This window comes from Podarcis tiliguerta (genome assembly GCF_965153285.1).
Source record: "Podarcis tiliguerta genome assembly, chromosome: 18".
NCBI lineage: Eukaryota > Metazoa > Chordata > Lepidosauria > Squamata > Lacertidae > Podarcis > Podarcis tiliguerta.
The window spans coordinates 6,781,618-6,796,414 of NC_139551.1; the positions used below are offsets into that span (position 1 = coordinate 6,781,618).

Sequence of the window (14,797 nt, forward strand, 5' to 3'; positions counted from 1 at the left end):
GCGGATTGTGCCGAGGCTTTATGCCTCGCTAATTGGCATCTTGGCGGCTCTGCTCTGGGCCCTGTCTCCTTCCTTCTGAAGCCCCAGCTTGGCAGAGGAGAGTCACATCCCTAATGAAACAGCAGCAACAGGAGAGGGAGAGGGAGGGAGACTGCTTTGATCTCCATGGTGAAGCTGAGAGGGATGGCTTGGCGGGGGGTGACGGGGGAGGGAAGAAGAGACTGCTGCTAAGATTAGACACTTCTGATGCAGCTGGCGGCGTGTGTGGCAGGCTGGGGGGCAGAGCTAGAGATTACAGGAGGGTGTGTGGAGGTAGGATGATGACCCATTGTCCTGGCACAGCCCTCCTGCGCCAACTGCCCGCAGAGGTTCCATTGGACGGTCTCCTCTTGATAATGAGCCTTGCTTCAAAATTGTGAGGCACCTGCTGTGATCAGGTAAAGGTAAAGGTAAAGGTACCCCTGCCCATACGGGCCAGTCTTGCCAGACTCTAGGGTTGTGTGCTCATCTCACTCTATAGGCCGGGAGCCAGCGCTGTCCGGAGTCACTTCCGGGTCACGTGGCCAGCGTGACAAGCTGCATCTGGCGAGCCAGCGCAGCACACGGAACGCCGTTTACCTTCCCGCTGGTAAGCGGTCCCTATTTATCTACTTGCACCCGAGGGTGCTTTCGAACTGCTAGGTTGGCAGGCGCTGGGACCAAACGACGGGAGCTCACCCCGCCGTGGGGATTCGAACCGCCGACCTTTCGATCGGCAAGTCCTAGGTGCTGAGGCTTTAACCCACAGCGCCACCCACGTCCCTTGCTGTGATCAGGCCCTCCCCCAAATTCTCCCGAGAGGGCCAGGACTTCTGCTGCAAAGCCCAACTCTCAAAGGACCACTGGCAACCTGTCACATGCACTGCCAAGGTGGGTCTTGATGGAGGGAGTGTCAGGGGGCCAGAGGGACACAGTGTGGCGCCTGCACCCCACTTCCACCCTACCTGCCTGGATTTCATGCTTCTTCAAGGGTGGATGAGAGCCAGCGTGGTGTAGTGGTTAAGAGCGGTGGACTCGTAATCTGGTGAACTGGGTTCGCTTCCCCGCTCCTCCACGTGCAGCTGCTGGGTGACCTTGGGCCAGTCACACTGCTCTGAAGTCTCTCAGCCTCACTCACCTCACAGAGTGTTTGTTGTGGGGGAGGAAGGGAAAGGAGAATGTTAGCCGCTTTGAGACTTCTGAAGGGGAGTGAAAGGTGGGATATCAAATCCAAACTCTTCTTCTTCTTCACGTTAGAACCACTGGAAGGAATTCCAACCTCTGCAATTGTGCTGGGCCCGGGGGTTAACCCGAGCAACACGGTCCAGGCCTGGTCCCAAATCCAAGGATTCGGGGAGGAGTCAGTCCGACAGGGCCAAGGCAGGAAATCAGGCAGGTTCTAGCAAACCGCAATGTTGGTCCCGCAACCTGGGGCAGGGTCCAACAGCCTTTTATCTTTGTCAGGGTTACGGCCTGATCCCCTGGTGACCAGTGACGTAGCGTGGGGGGTGCAGGGGGGGGCCGGCCGCACCGGGTGCAACATCTGGGGGGGGGGCGCTCGCACTCGCAGCTCTCTGCCCCTACCTGGCTCACTCACTGCAATGCTGGCTGTGCGAATCTGATCCGAGCCACCGGGTCGCCGCCCACTGTGGAGGGGAGGGTGCCAGGCATGCGGTGCGGTGCGGAGAGAGAGCGAGGGACTATCTGGGGGAGCGACAGTGCAGCGGGGGGGCGGGGCGCAAATTACTTGCCTTGCCCCGGGTTAGGGGGCGCAAATTACTTGCCTTGCCCCGGGTACTGACAACCCACGCTACGCCACTGCTGGTGACTCGCCTCCCTGTCTTGCCCAAAGGTGAGCACTCCTCCTGCAAGTACTCGGGTCTCTCCTTCTCTCAGACCTCAGTCTCTGCAGCTCGGGAGACGTCAGTGGGTTACTAGACTCAGAGGCCACCTCAACCTCTCCTGACCCAACTGGTAGCAGAGCAGCAGTAAGTGATGGCCCAGCTGAAGGCAATGAGGTCATCCCCGCATCTGGAGCCAGGGCAGGCTCAGGCCCCTGACTCGGCCCAGCTGGTGCTTTGTTGCGGGGGAACCTGTGCAGACTGGGGCTCTTCAGGATCAGGCCCCAGACTTGGTTCAGATGCTGCCTGAGGCAAAGGATCAAACCTCTGTTGCCAAATGTAATCCGTTCCAGAAGACCGTTCGACTTCCGAAACATTCGACCGTTGAAAACTGAAAGCGGAAGCCTTAATGCAATAGGGAAACTAAAAATAGAAGCCGCATAGCATGTTCGGTTTCTGAAAATCGTTCGAAAACCAGAGCATTTACTGCCGGTTTTTCAGCATCCGGGAGCCGAAATGTACGATAACGGAGGCATTCAGGAACCAAGGTTTGACTGTAGTTGTTTATCTCCTTGACATCTAGTGGGAGGGCGTTCCACAGGGCGGGCGCCACCACCAAGAAGACCCTCTGCCTGGTTACCTGTAGCTTGGCTTCTCGCAGGGAGGGAACCGCTAGAAGGCCCTTGGAGCTGGACCTCAGTGTCTGGGATGGACGATGGGGGTGGAGACGCTCCTTCAGGTATATACATACACCTGAGGCTGAGGTATGCTGTCCTCTGAGTCAGAAGACTTCATAGCAGAGGTCCCAGCCTCTCTGCTCCGTCTCAGGAGCTGACAATAGAATGGGCTCTCAACTTGTCAACCCACACCAGAATTCTGTCCTGAGATCAGGACTCACATTGCCCAAGAAGCAGAGAGGTTTCTCCCCTTCTCTGTTTCTTCCGCCTTCCTTCTTCCTTTCATTCCTCGCCTTCAGAATTCTGGCTTCAGGAAGGGAACGTCCACAGTCAATTCTGGAACTTGCAGAGTAAGAGCGGGCTGCCCCTTTCCGGTAATTTAATTCCACTCGCTTCTGTGTTCCCTTATCAACGTAGTCAATGCACACATGCAGCCTGATAAAACGCGACCGCTGGCCCCTCAAAGCAATCTTGAAGGGCTTGTGATGTGAGAGCACTTACAGCGGAGAAAGACAAAGCCTCCGGTGACTTGATCCTAGACACCATTAGTGCCAAAGGCCATGCATTAGAGCTGCAAGCCTCACTGGGTTGAATCAGTTCCTTTGCCAATGAAAGCTTAATTTTCAGGTCAGTTTTAATCAGTAGAGCTGTGACGTATACCTTCTGAAGCTTTTCTGGCCTGGTGGCGCGTGTGGTCGCACTCCCAGACCCTAGAAACGACGAGATGAGACAATGGATATACAGTGGTACCTCGGGTTACATACGCTTCAGGTTACATACGCTTCAGGTTACAGACTCCGCTAACCCAGAAACAGTGCTTCAGGTTAAGAACTTTGCTTCAGGTTGAGAACAGGAATCGTGCTCTGGTGGCGTGGCGGCAGCAGGAGGCCCCATTAGCTAAAGTGGTGCTTCAGGTTAAGAACAGTTTCAGGTTAAGTACGGACCTCCGGAACGAATTAAGTACTTAACCCGAGGTACCACTGTATTGTAAATCTATGTTTATCCAGTGAGATGAATGGACCTAACTTAGCCATTAGTGACATTAATGGAGCGAAATTATGTGCACTAATTTCTATGGGCCTAAACAGATATTTATCCACTTATTTATGCAGATGTTTACACTTTAGAGATTTGATTTCATGGTTATGAATCCTGAATTGCATTCATTAATTGGATTGCTACGCTCCTCCCTGGTATTGAATTGATATTTCTGTTGATTGTCATATTTATTTTGCTGTCACCCAGCTGTTGAGGCCTTCCTTTTTTGGAAGGAAATGTACGGTACAAAATATTAGGGGCTATAGCCAATCCTATCCATACTCTGAGTAGACCCATGGGAATCTTTGGACATGACTTACTTAGGTCTTTTGATTTTATGGGATCGACTTTAAGTAGAATTTAGTTGGATGCAATCCAGGAGCTTGAGTTTTTGAATAAGTAACACATATTAAGCATTAAAGGATCTGCAAGAGGCTAAGATGCTAACTCCTAACTTTCTATACACCTGCAGGGTCCTATTAATCTTATTGTAGACTACTATCTCATTTTTTGGGACACAGGTGGCACTGTGGGTTAAACCACAGAGCCTAGGACTTGCAGATCAGAAGGTCGGCGGTTCGAAACCCCTGACGGGGTGAGCTCCCGTTGCTCGGTCCCTGCTCCTGCCAACCTAGCAGTTCGAAAGCACGTCAAAGTGCAAGTAGATAAATAGGTACCACTCTGGCGGGAAGGAAAACAGTGTTTCCGTGCGCTGCTCTGGTTCTCCAGAAGCGGCTTAGTCCTGCTGGCCACATGACCCGGAAGCTGTATGCCGGCTCCCTCGGCCAGTAAAGCGAGATGAGCGCCGCAACCCCAGAGTCGGTCACGACTGGACCTAATGGTCAGGGGTCCCTTTACCTTTACCTTTATCTCATTTTTCAGATCTTTGGGAGAAGCCCCCTTACCTCAGGTCCCTGGAGTAGTTTTTCCATACTCCCAGCCCATTCTATAGGTCACTTTTCCTACCTGGGCAGTTATCTTTCCAGATATTGATGCCAAAATCCAGCATCGCCTGAGCTCTGCAAGTGCAGCTTTCTCCTGACTGAAGTGCAGAGTGTTTGAGGACCGGGACATTCACAGGGAAACCAAAATGCTTGTTTAAAAAGCTATTGTACTACCAAACGTACTGTATCCTTTTGAAACATGGACCACTTATAAGCGCCATCTCCAACTCCTCGAAAGATTCCATCAACGGTGTCTCCCAAAAAATTTATACATCACTTGGGAAGACAGGCAAACTAATGCCAGTGTACTGGAAGAAGCAAAGATCACCAGTGTCAAAGCAATGATTCTTCAACATCAACTTCGTTGGACTGGTCATGTTGTGCGGATGCCTGATGATCATCTTCCAAAGCAGCTACTCTATTCTGAACTTAAAATGAAAAGCGTAATGCTGGTGGTCAACAAAAGAAGTTCAAAGACTCTCTCAAGGCAAATCTTTAAAAAATGTAGTATAAACACTGACAACTGGGAAACACTGGCCTGCAAGCGCTCCAATTGGAGAGCAGCCTTTACCAAAGGTGTCATGGGTTTTGAAGACACTCGAACTCAGGACGAAAGGGAGAAACGTGCTAGGAGGAAGGCACGCTTGGCAAACCCTCACCATGATCAACAGACTCAGGTTTAAACTGTGTTTATGGAAGACAATCTTACTTGGCTACGAGTGAGGAGGAGAAGAAGAAGAAGAAGAAGAAGAAGAAGAAGAAGAAGAAGAAGAAAGGGTGCCCATGCTCCCCTGAACCTCCAGACTCTGAGTCCCTCAGGAGAAGAAGATAAGCTCACTCTCAAATCCAACCGACCAGCACCAGATCTTGCTGCCAGACCCCTGAACCCCTAAGGTGTGCCTTTGCCTATGGGCTCCATGGGATCAAACTCCTCTGAGGATCAAAAAAGCCCTGCAGAACTTCCATGGATCCAGCTCTCTACAGCCCCAAGACCTGTGACCTAGAAGGACCCAGTGGTGAAACCAAAGGACATCGACCCTTTAAGTCACCAGCTACAGCACATAGAAGCTAGAGCTTCATGCTGGACCTTCCGGGGTGTGCTGGGCCCAGGGGTAACCTGTGAAACACGGTCCAGGACTGGTCCAAAATCCAAAGGTTCCACTGGGAATCAGTCCAACAGAGCCAAGGCAGGACACGAGGCAGGAAACCAGGCACGGACAGGTACAGGATCTCAGGCAGGTTCTGGCAAACAGCAATGTTGCTCCCGCAACCTGGGGCAGGGTCCGACAGCCTTTTATCTCTGTCGGGGTAACGGCCGGTCCTGATCCCTCGGTGACTCACCTCCCTGTTTCGCCCGAAGGTGAGCACTCCTCCTGCGAGCACTCAGGTCTCTCCTTCTCTCAGACCTCAGTCTCTGCAGCTCGGGAGACATCGGTGGGTTACTAGACCCAGGGGCCGCCTCAGCCTCCCCTCACCCAACCGGTAGTGGAGCAGCTGTAAGTGATGGCCCAGCTGAAGGCAACGAGGTCATCCCCGCATCTGGAGCCAGGGCAGGCTCAGGCTCCTGACTCGGCCCAGCTGGTGCTTGTTGCAGGGGAACCTGTGCAGACTGGGGCTCTTCAGGATCAGGCCCAGACTTGGTTCAGATGATGCCTGAGGCAAAGGATCCAGTGCAGACTGAGACTCCTCTGGTTCCGAGTCCGAACCCGAGTCCCAGGCCATCACACTGGGCAAGCAGTAAAGATCTGGCAGGTGCCACCAGCCAGTGCTGATGCAACAAGTTTCCTTCTAATTGTTGCAGGATTGCTGTCCGTGGTCCTGAAGCCCTCGCTCTTGAACTCTGGCCCAGCACCCTTGCTGCTGCCCAGGGCCCTGTCCTCGTTCCAGCAGCCCCAAGTCTCCTTGCAGTACATGCAAGTCCAGCTAGCCAAACACTCGTTATGCCCCCCAAAAAATCACTTATCCAAACACAAGGAATTAGTACCCAAACATCACTCTAGTCACTGCGGATTCAGATATCCAAACAACCACACCTGCATGTAGAAACTGGCTTTGGCGGGTCCATGGCAGCCATTTCAAAAAGTATCGCAGGTGATTGATGTTGAGGGAGACGTGCTCTTAGGCAGTGGCGTAGCATGGGGGTGCAGGGGGGCCCGGCCGCACCGGGCGCAACATCTGGGGGGGGGGCGCGCTCACACTCGCAGCTCTCTGCCCCTACCTGGCTCACTCACTCTCTCTCACTGTAGTGCTGGCTGTGCGAATCCGATCCGAGCCGCCGGGTCGGCGCCCACTGTGGAGGGGAGGGTGCCAGGCGTGTGGTGCGGTGCGGAGAGAGAGCGAGGGACTATCTGGGGGAGGGACAGTGTAGCGGGGGGGGCGCAAATTACTTGCCTTGCCCCGGGTTAGGGGGCGCAAATTACTTGCCTTGCCCCGGGTGCTGACAACCCACGCTACGCCACTGCTCTTAGGTACTTGGGTGCCAAGCCAAGCTCCTGAGTTCTACACAAGCTTCAAAGCCCACAAATCACACCTTATGTCCGAAAAGATGAATGGAAACAGGTGGCCTCTAAGTCGCTCCGAAATCAATATACTCAAATCACTGCCGACGAAACAAGGAAATATTGGTGGCCCTTTTAAACAAATCAATATATACAATGTCCTTCACAACCCATATGCACGCATAACCAATGTCAACATGCGTATTGACTATTCCTAACTTTATCTGCTGCAATTTGTTTAAATCCCACTTTACGTATTAAACATGGGGGGGGGGGGGAATACCAGGACTTCCCATTCAAGGCCCATTTGCCAGATACAGTGGTGCCCCGCAAGACGAATGCCTCGCAAGACGGAAAACCCGCTAGACGAAAGGGTTTTCTGTTTTTCAATGTGCTTCGCAGGACAAATTTCCTATGGGCTTGCTTCGCAAGACGAAAATGTCTTGCAATTCTTGCGATTTTTTTTCACTCCCCACCCCCTTTTTCTAAGGCACTAAGCTGCTAATAGCCTTTTAGCAGCTAATCCGCTAATCCCTTAAGCCTTTAATAGCCGCTAATAGCCGCTAAACCGCTAATAGCGCTAATCCGCTAATAGGGTTGCTTCACAAGATGAAAAAACTGCTAGACGAAGAGACTCGCGGAACGGATTCTTTTCGGCTTGCGAGGCACCACTGTACTGTGAATCATTAATGCATCAGTGATGTCTCTTGTCAAGTAGTTGGAAAGGACCCTGAGGGTCATCTAGTCCAACCCCTGCAATGCAGGAATCTCAACTGAAGTGTGCTTGTCCCGAGGGTTAACCGTGCGGTGAGGTCCGAGTCCAGTCCGAGGTCAAGGGTGCGGAATGGAGGCTGTCCGTCAAAGCTGAAACGGGGTCCAAGGCAGGAAGTCGGGTGAGCTCAGGAACTCTGGCAGAAGAGCAGGACAGGGTGCAGGCAGGAACAGGCTACCAACAATGTTGCTCCTGCAACCTGGGCCTGGGCTGGCTGGCTTTTATCTACCCAGAGGCACAGTGTGGCCCCGGTCCACAGGTGACTCACCTCTCCTGGCCTGGAGGCGAGCCCTCCTCCTGCGGGAACTTAGTTCCCTCCGCCTCTCTGCCCTGAGCCTCTGCAGCTCAGGAGAGGCTGGAGGGTTACCGGACCCAGAGGCAACCTCCTCTTCCCCTGATGGGGCTGAGAGTGGAGCACCTGCAGGCAATGGGTCCTCCATCACCTCAGGAGCCAGAGCAGACTCAGCTGATGCCTGCACCTGAGGGCCCAGCACAGGTGAGGACCCTTCAGGCTCAAGCCCCAGCCCCAGCTCAGCTGGTTCTGGAGGTGAGGTATCCTGTGCAGGCTGGGATTCCTCAGGTTCAGCCTCCGAGTCTGATTCCCAGGCCATCACATGAAGCATCCATGACAGATGGCCCTCCAACCTCTGCTTAAAAACCTCCAAGGAAGACGAGGCCACCACTTTCCGAGGGTGTCCGTTCCTTTGTCAAACAGTTCAGAAAGTTCTTCCTGATGTTAGTCGGAATCTTCTTTCTTGTAACTTGAAGCCATTGGTTCGAGTCCTACCCTCCAGAGCAGGAAAAAAACAAGTATGATCCCTCCTCCGTGTGACAGCCCTTAAGATATTTGAAGATGCTGATCATATCTACTGTACAATTCTCTTAATCTATAAGTTCATGTGGCAGGCCTTGAGATATTTGAAGATGTCTCTCATATCTCCTCTCTGTCTCCTCTTTTCCAGGCTAAACATACCCTGCTCCTTCAACCGTTCCTCATCAGGCTTGGTTTCCAGACCCTTGATCATCTTGGTTGCCCTCCTCTGCACAGCTTCCAGCTTGTCAACATCCTTCTTAAACTGTGGTGCCCAGAATTGGACACAGTATTCCATGATGGTGACAGCAGCCACGAAATTAAAAGACGCATGCTTCTTGGGAGAAAAGCAATGACAAACCTAGACAGCATCTTAAAAAGTAGAGACATCACCTTGCCAACAAAGGTCCATATAGTAAAAGCTATGGTTTTCCCAGTAGTGATGTATGGAAGTGAGAGCTGGACCATAAAGAAGGCTGATCACCGAAGAATTGATGCTTTTGGATTATGGTGCTGGAGGAGACTCTTGAGAGTCCCATGGACTGCAAGAAGATCAAACCTCTCCATTCTGAAGGAAATCAGCTCTGAGTGCTCACTGGAAGGACAGATCCTGAAGCTGAGGCTCCAAGACTTTGGCCACCTCATGAGGAGAGAAGACTCCCTGGAAAAGACCCTGATGTTGGGAAAGATGGAGGGCACAAGGAGAAGGGGACGACGGAGAATGAGATGGTTGAATAGTGTTCTCGAAGCTACCAGCATGAGTTTGACCAAACTGTGGGAGGCAGTGGAAGACAGGAGTGCCTGGCGTGCTCTGGTCCAAGGGGTCACGAAGACTTGGACACAACTAAATGACTAAACAACAACAACATTCCAGGCGGGGTCTGACTACTGCTGAACAGAGCGGAACTATTACTCCCCTTGATCTGGACACTAGACTTCTGTGGATGCTGCTTAGAAGAACATTAGATTTTTTTGCTGCTGCATCACACTGTTGACTGTGGTCAACAGTAATCCACCAAGACCCCTAGATCCTTTCCACATGTACTACCAGCAAGCCAAGTGCCCCCCACCTTATATTTGTGCAGCTGGTTATTCCTACCTAAGTGTAGAACCTTCCAAGTGTCCCACACCTTTGCACTAACATTCTGGGGAACGTTCACAAGGACCTACCTTGAAAGAAAGAATTCACACACAGATGTCAGAATCCGAACTGATGGCTTGGGGTGGGGGTGGGATAAGAAGCTGACAGAAACAAATGGTCAGATTCTCCCATCCTTATTTAGGATTAATTCAGACATACTTGAAAGACTTAATGGCCAAAATGGAACCATAACTGGTTGTTCTTATTTATTGCCTTATTTGGATTATTTCTCGTTGTCCTTGTTCATTCTATGGAGCACATTACAAATATTTTTTTCTAATTTGGGGTCTTTTTAGCTGATGGCGTTTGATATAACTGAGCAAACCCTGCCTCGACCTGGCCACAGTGATCCATGCGATGGTCACCTCCAGGCTTGACTACTGTAATTCGCTCTACGCGGAGCTGCCCTTGAAGCTGTCCCATAAACTCCAGCGGGTGCAGAATGCTGCAGCGAGGCTCCTCACGGGGTCTGTGCCATGGGAGCATATTCACCCAGTGCTTTTCAAGCTGCACTGGCTCCCGGTGGAATACAGGGTCAGATTTAAGGTGCTGGTTTTGACCTTTAAAGCCCTTCACGGCCTAGGACCCTCGTACCTACGGGACCGCCTCTCCCGGTATGCCCCACGGAGGACCTTAAGGTCCATAAATAGCAACACCCTAGAGGTCCCGGGCCCTAAGGAAGTTAGATTAGCTTCAACCAGAGCCAGGGCCTTTTCAACACTGGCTCCGGCCTGGTGGAACGCTCTGCCTCATGAGACCAGAGCCCTGCAGGATCTGATTTCTTTCCGCAGGGCCTGTAAGACAAAGTTGTTCCGCCTGGCCTTTGGCTTGGAGCCAATTTGATTCCCTCCCTCTCTTTCTTTTTTCTTTTCCTTCTCCTCCTGCGATGAGGCTACATTATTTTAATGTTTCAATATTTTAATGTTTTATTTTAATTTTGTTTTAAGTTGTAATCATTCAACTTGTTTTTATTATTGCTTGTTAGCCGCCCTGAGCCCGGCCTTGGCTGGGGAGGGCGGGGTATAAATAAAAAATTAGTAGTAGTAGTAGTAGTAGTAGTAGTTCAATGTTGTCAGGGAACTGCCATCGGAGCTGGAGGCGGAGAGGAGGCTCCAGAGGGATGCCGGAGAGGGTCCCAGCAGGGAGAGAGGTAGCTCATGTGCTGGGGAAGGAAATCAGCGTAACACCAGTGGAGAAGGGGGGCAGATGGGGGAATCGGAGAGGTGGCTCCAGGACTCCTCACCGGAGACCAGCGGAGAGAGTACGGGTACTCCGCTGCCCACACCCACTTTGCGCAGAAGACTTCCACGCAGGGAGAGTAGGAGGAGACTGGGAGTCAAACAGTTTTTATGCTGGAAAAGGTTCAAGAAACGCCCACTGACGGATTCTACCAGCGACTGAGGCAGCCACGGAACTTGAGGCTGTCCAGACAGAAAGGGTTCAACCAGGCAACCTAGCCAGGAGTAACAGCAACTTACGCACGAGCAACCCCTAGAACCTTTACAGATGTCTACTTAGGACAAGAAAGCCAGACTCGAAGTGCTGGGCTGCTGGCATTGTACACTTCTTAAAATTCACTGTGTCTATAAAACACCTGCGGCTAATTACTGGAGAGGCGTCTAATGTTCCAGCTCCTTTACACCACTTATGGTGGACTTATTCAGTGCGGCTGTGGTATTTGGGGACTTCATCTTCCGTGAAATAGAGAAAAATGCTAATCAACCTGTAGACCAGGTCCCTGCAATGGAGCTTTCTAGACTCATTACAGCACCTTCCTCACAAGGACTTCATAATCTCTTTCGTTAGTGCACTGTGCCCAACGCTCGTTAAGCTTGCCAAATGACCAGGGGGGGGGGGGAGAAGCATCTTTAACAAAATGTGGCTGCTGCGTCGAAATAAAGAGTGGAACACAAATCTTCCCCCTAAAAAATTGGCTATTTCTCCATTCGCTTCCGTGGTTAAACTCTGCTTTTGTTCCTTTATTAATTTGCTAAAATGGCATTTGTTTCATCGTTTGCCCATTGCAGTCGCCTTGCTTTCATTATTTCCATTCCTCTGCATCTTTTGTAGCAGCAGACCTCCTTCCTTCCTTCCTTCCTTCCTTCCTTTCTTTCTTTCTTTCTTTCTTTCTTTCTTTCTTTCTTTCTTGTTTTTCAGAAGGAACATAAGACCAATTTTCCCTAACCTCTGCTCCTCAAAGACAGATTCCTATGGGCAAAGATTACTCCAAAGTTCGTTCCTTCCTTCCTTCCTTCCTTCCTTCCTTTCTTTCTTGTGATTTTTCAGAAGGCACAAAAGACCAAATCCCCCCTAAACTCTGCTCCTCAAACCCAGATTCCTATGGGAAAAGATTATTCCAAAGTTTCAACTGCGAGTCTGGGGGGTGCCACTGTAGTTTATGTCCTGTGAAGGCAAGCTAAAGGGTAAAGGAACCCTGGACAGTTGAGTCCAGCTAAAGGTGACTATGGGGTTGCGGCGCTCATCTCGCTTTCAGGACGAGGGAGCCACCTTTTGTCCACAGACAGCTTTCCGGGTCATGTGGCCAGCAGGACTAAACCACTTCCGGTGCAACGGGACACCGTGATGGAAACCAGAGCGCACGGAAAAGCCGTTTACCTTCCCACCACAGCAGTACCTATTTATCTACTTGCACTGGTGTGTTTTTGAACTGCTAGGTTGGCAGGAGCTGGGACAGAGCAACGGGAGCTCACTCTGTTGTGTGGCTTCGAACTGCCAACCTTCTGATTCTGATTCTGACCTTTACCTTTACACCCAATGCCTGAGCCAAAAATCCACCTATATCTGTAATCCATAAAGTTGTGGCCATTTCTAATCCAGATAATTGTCTGCTTGAGTTTATTAATCACACCCTACATTTAGCCACCGCTCAGGGGTCGGAAGTGCGATTGGGCCTGCAACAAAACAGACAAACAAATTCGTGGTGAGTTCCTCCACCATTTTTCTGGGGGGAAAAACCTCCACTGATTCAAGGCGGCGCTGTGGGTTAAACCACAGAGCCTAGGACTTGCCTATCAGAAGGTCGGCGGTTCGAATCCCCACGATGGGGTGAGCTTCCGTTGCTCGGTCCCTGCTCCTGCCAACCTAGCAGTTCAAAAGCACGCCAGCGCAAGTAGATAAATAGGTACCGCTCCGGGGGGAAGGTAAACGGCGTTTCTGTGCGCCTCTCTGGTTCGCCACAAGCGGCTTAGTCCTGCTGGCCACATGACCCAGAAGCTGTATGCCGGCTCCCTCGGCCAATAAAGCGAGATGAGCGCCGCAACCCCAGAGTCGTCCACGACTGGACATAATGGTCAGGGGTCCCTTTACCTTTACCTTTTACACAGGCAAGCTCAAGGCATAGCAAGGTTCCCCAGAGATGCTTCCAATCCCTGAAGGCTTCTTGAAGGAGACTTCTGAGCCCAAGGAACAGCTGTTGGACAGATGAGCTAACCAAGAAGCTGGGTCTAACTTGTGAAGCAGCAGCTCTTCAAAAATGCTGCATAAGGACAGACTTTCCTCTGTCCTCGGCTTCATGGGATGGCCACAAGATCTAGTGCTCATGAGACAGGGAGGAAAACTTTATCCACTTTCCCGATCCCACAGCACAATTTCATAAGCTTCGGTCATGTCGCTCGCCTTTGCTCTAAACTAAGAAGTCCTTTTAAAAAAAAATGTTTTTATTAGCTATTTCAACATGACAACATATCAAAACATGGTTGTTGTTGTTTAGTCGTTTAGTCGTTCCAACTCTTCGTGACCCCCTGGACCAGAGCACGCCAGGCCCTCCTGTCTTTCACTGCCTTCCGCAGTTTGGTCAAACTCATGCTGGTAGCTTTGAGAACACTGTCCCACCATCTCGTCCTCCATCATCCCCTTCTCCTTGTGCCCTCCATCTTTCCCAGCATCAGGGTCTTTTCCAGGCAGTCTTCTCTTCTCATGAGGTGGCCAAAGTCTTGGAGCCTCAGCTTCAGGATCTGTCCTTCCAGTGAGCACTCAGGGCTGATTTCCTTCAGAATGGAGAGGTTTGATCTTCTCACAGTCCATGGGACTCTCAAGAGTCTCCTCCAGCACCATAATTCAAAAGCATCCATTCTTTGGCGATCAGCCTTCTTTATGGTCCAGCTCTCACTTCCATACATCGCTACTGGGAAAGACCATAGCTTTAACTATACATATCATATTCATTATTTTCTCCCCTTTTTTTTCCACCCCCCCAACCCTCCCTCCCCTCCCCCAGAGACTTCCCTCAGCTCCTCTCTCTGATTTCTCAGCACATATTATTCTCTGCATGTTATAAAATTATATACATCCTTACACGAATCCTGTCTACCATGTTATCAATCAATAAATTTGTGTATGTTTATTCAAAACCTGCCAAGGAGTCCCGTTCATTTTGTTGTTTTTTTAAGTAATTTGTGAAAAGTTCCCATTCTTCTTTGAAGCCACAGATGTCCTTATCTCGCAGTTTGTATGTCAGTTTAGCCAATTCTGCATAGTTCATCAGTTTCTCTTGCCACTGTTCTTTTGCCGGGGTTCCCTCATCCTTTCACCCTTGTGCTATCAAGACTCTTTTTTTAAAAAAATAATAATATTTATTCGATTTTCCACAAATACAAAGATAGAGTTAAAAAAAAAAGACCAAATACAATAAAGTAGAAAAAGGAAAAAGGGGTAAAAATAAAAATTTAAAAATACATAGAAATGCATAAAAATACATAAAAACACCCCCCCTCCACCCCACCAACACAAAAAGAAAACAAGAAACAAAAACATTTAGAAAGAAAACATTTCCATTTTTCAAATTCCATCTTTCAATAACTTATTTCCTCGGCCTCCTCCCACCTCCCCTTTTGTATTCCAGTTGTTAATCAAATCAGCAAATTCTTTCCATCTTTCACTGCTTACTCGCTTATTTGTCTTAGTCCATTTAAACCTTATTCTCCCATCGGCATCTAAAAAATTGTCCAAAGTTTGTGCTATCAAGACTCTTGCTGCTGTTGTTGCATCCATAAATAAATTCTTTATTTTCCTTGGCAGGTCTTGTCCTACAATCCCTA

General features: G+C 50.3%; 1 long non-coding RNA gene across 1 annotated transcript in view; it reads left to right on the top strand.

Annotated features, from left to right (window-relative positions):
- LOC310668647 overlaps positions 1 to 14,797 on the top strand; it is a 273,140-nt gene that overhangs the window by 194,741 nt on the left and 63,602 nt on the right. The window lies entirely within an intron of this gene.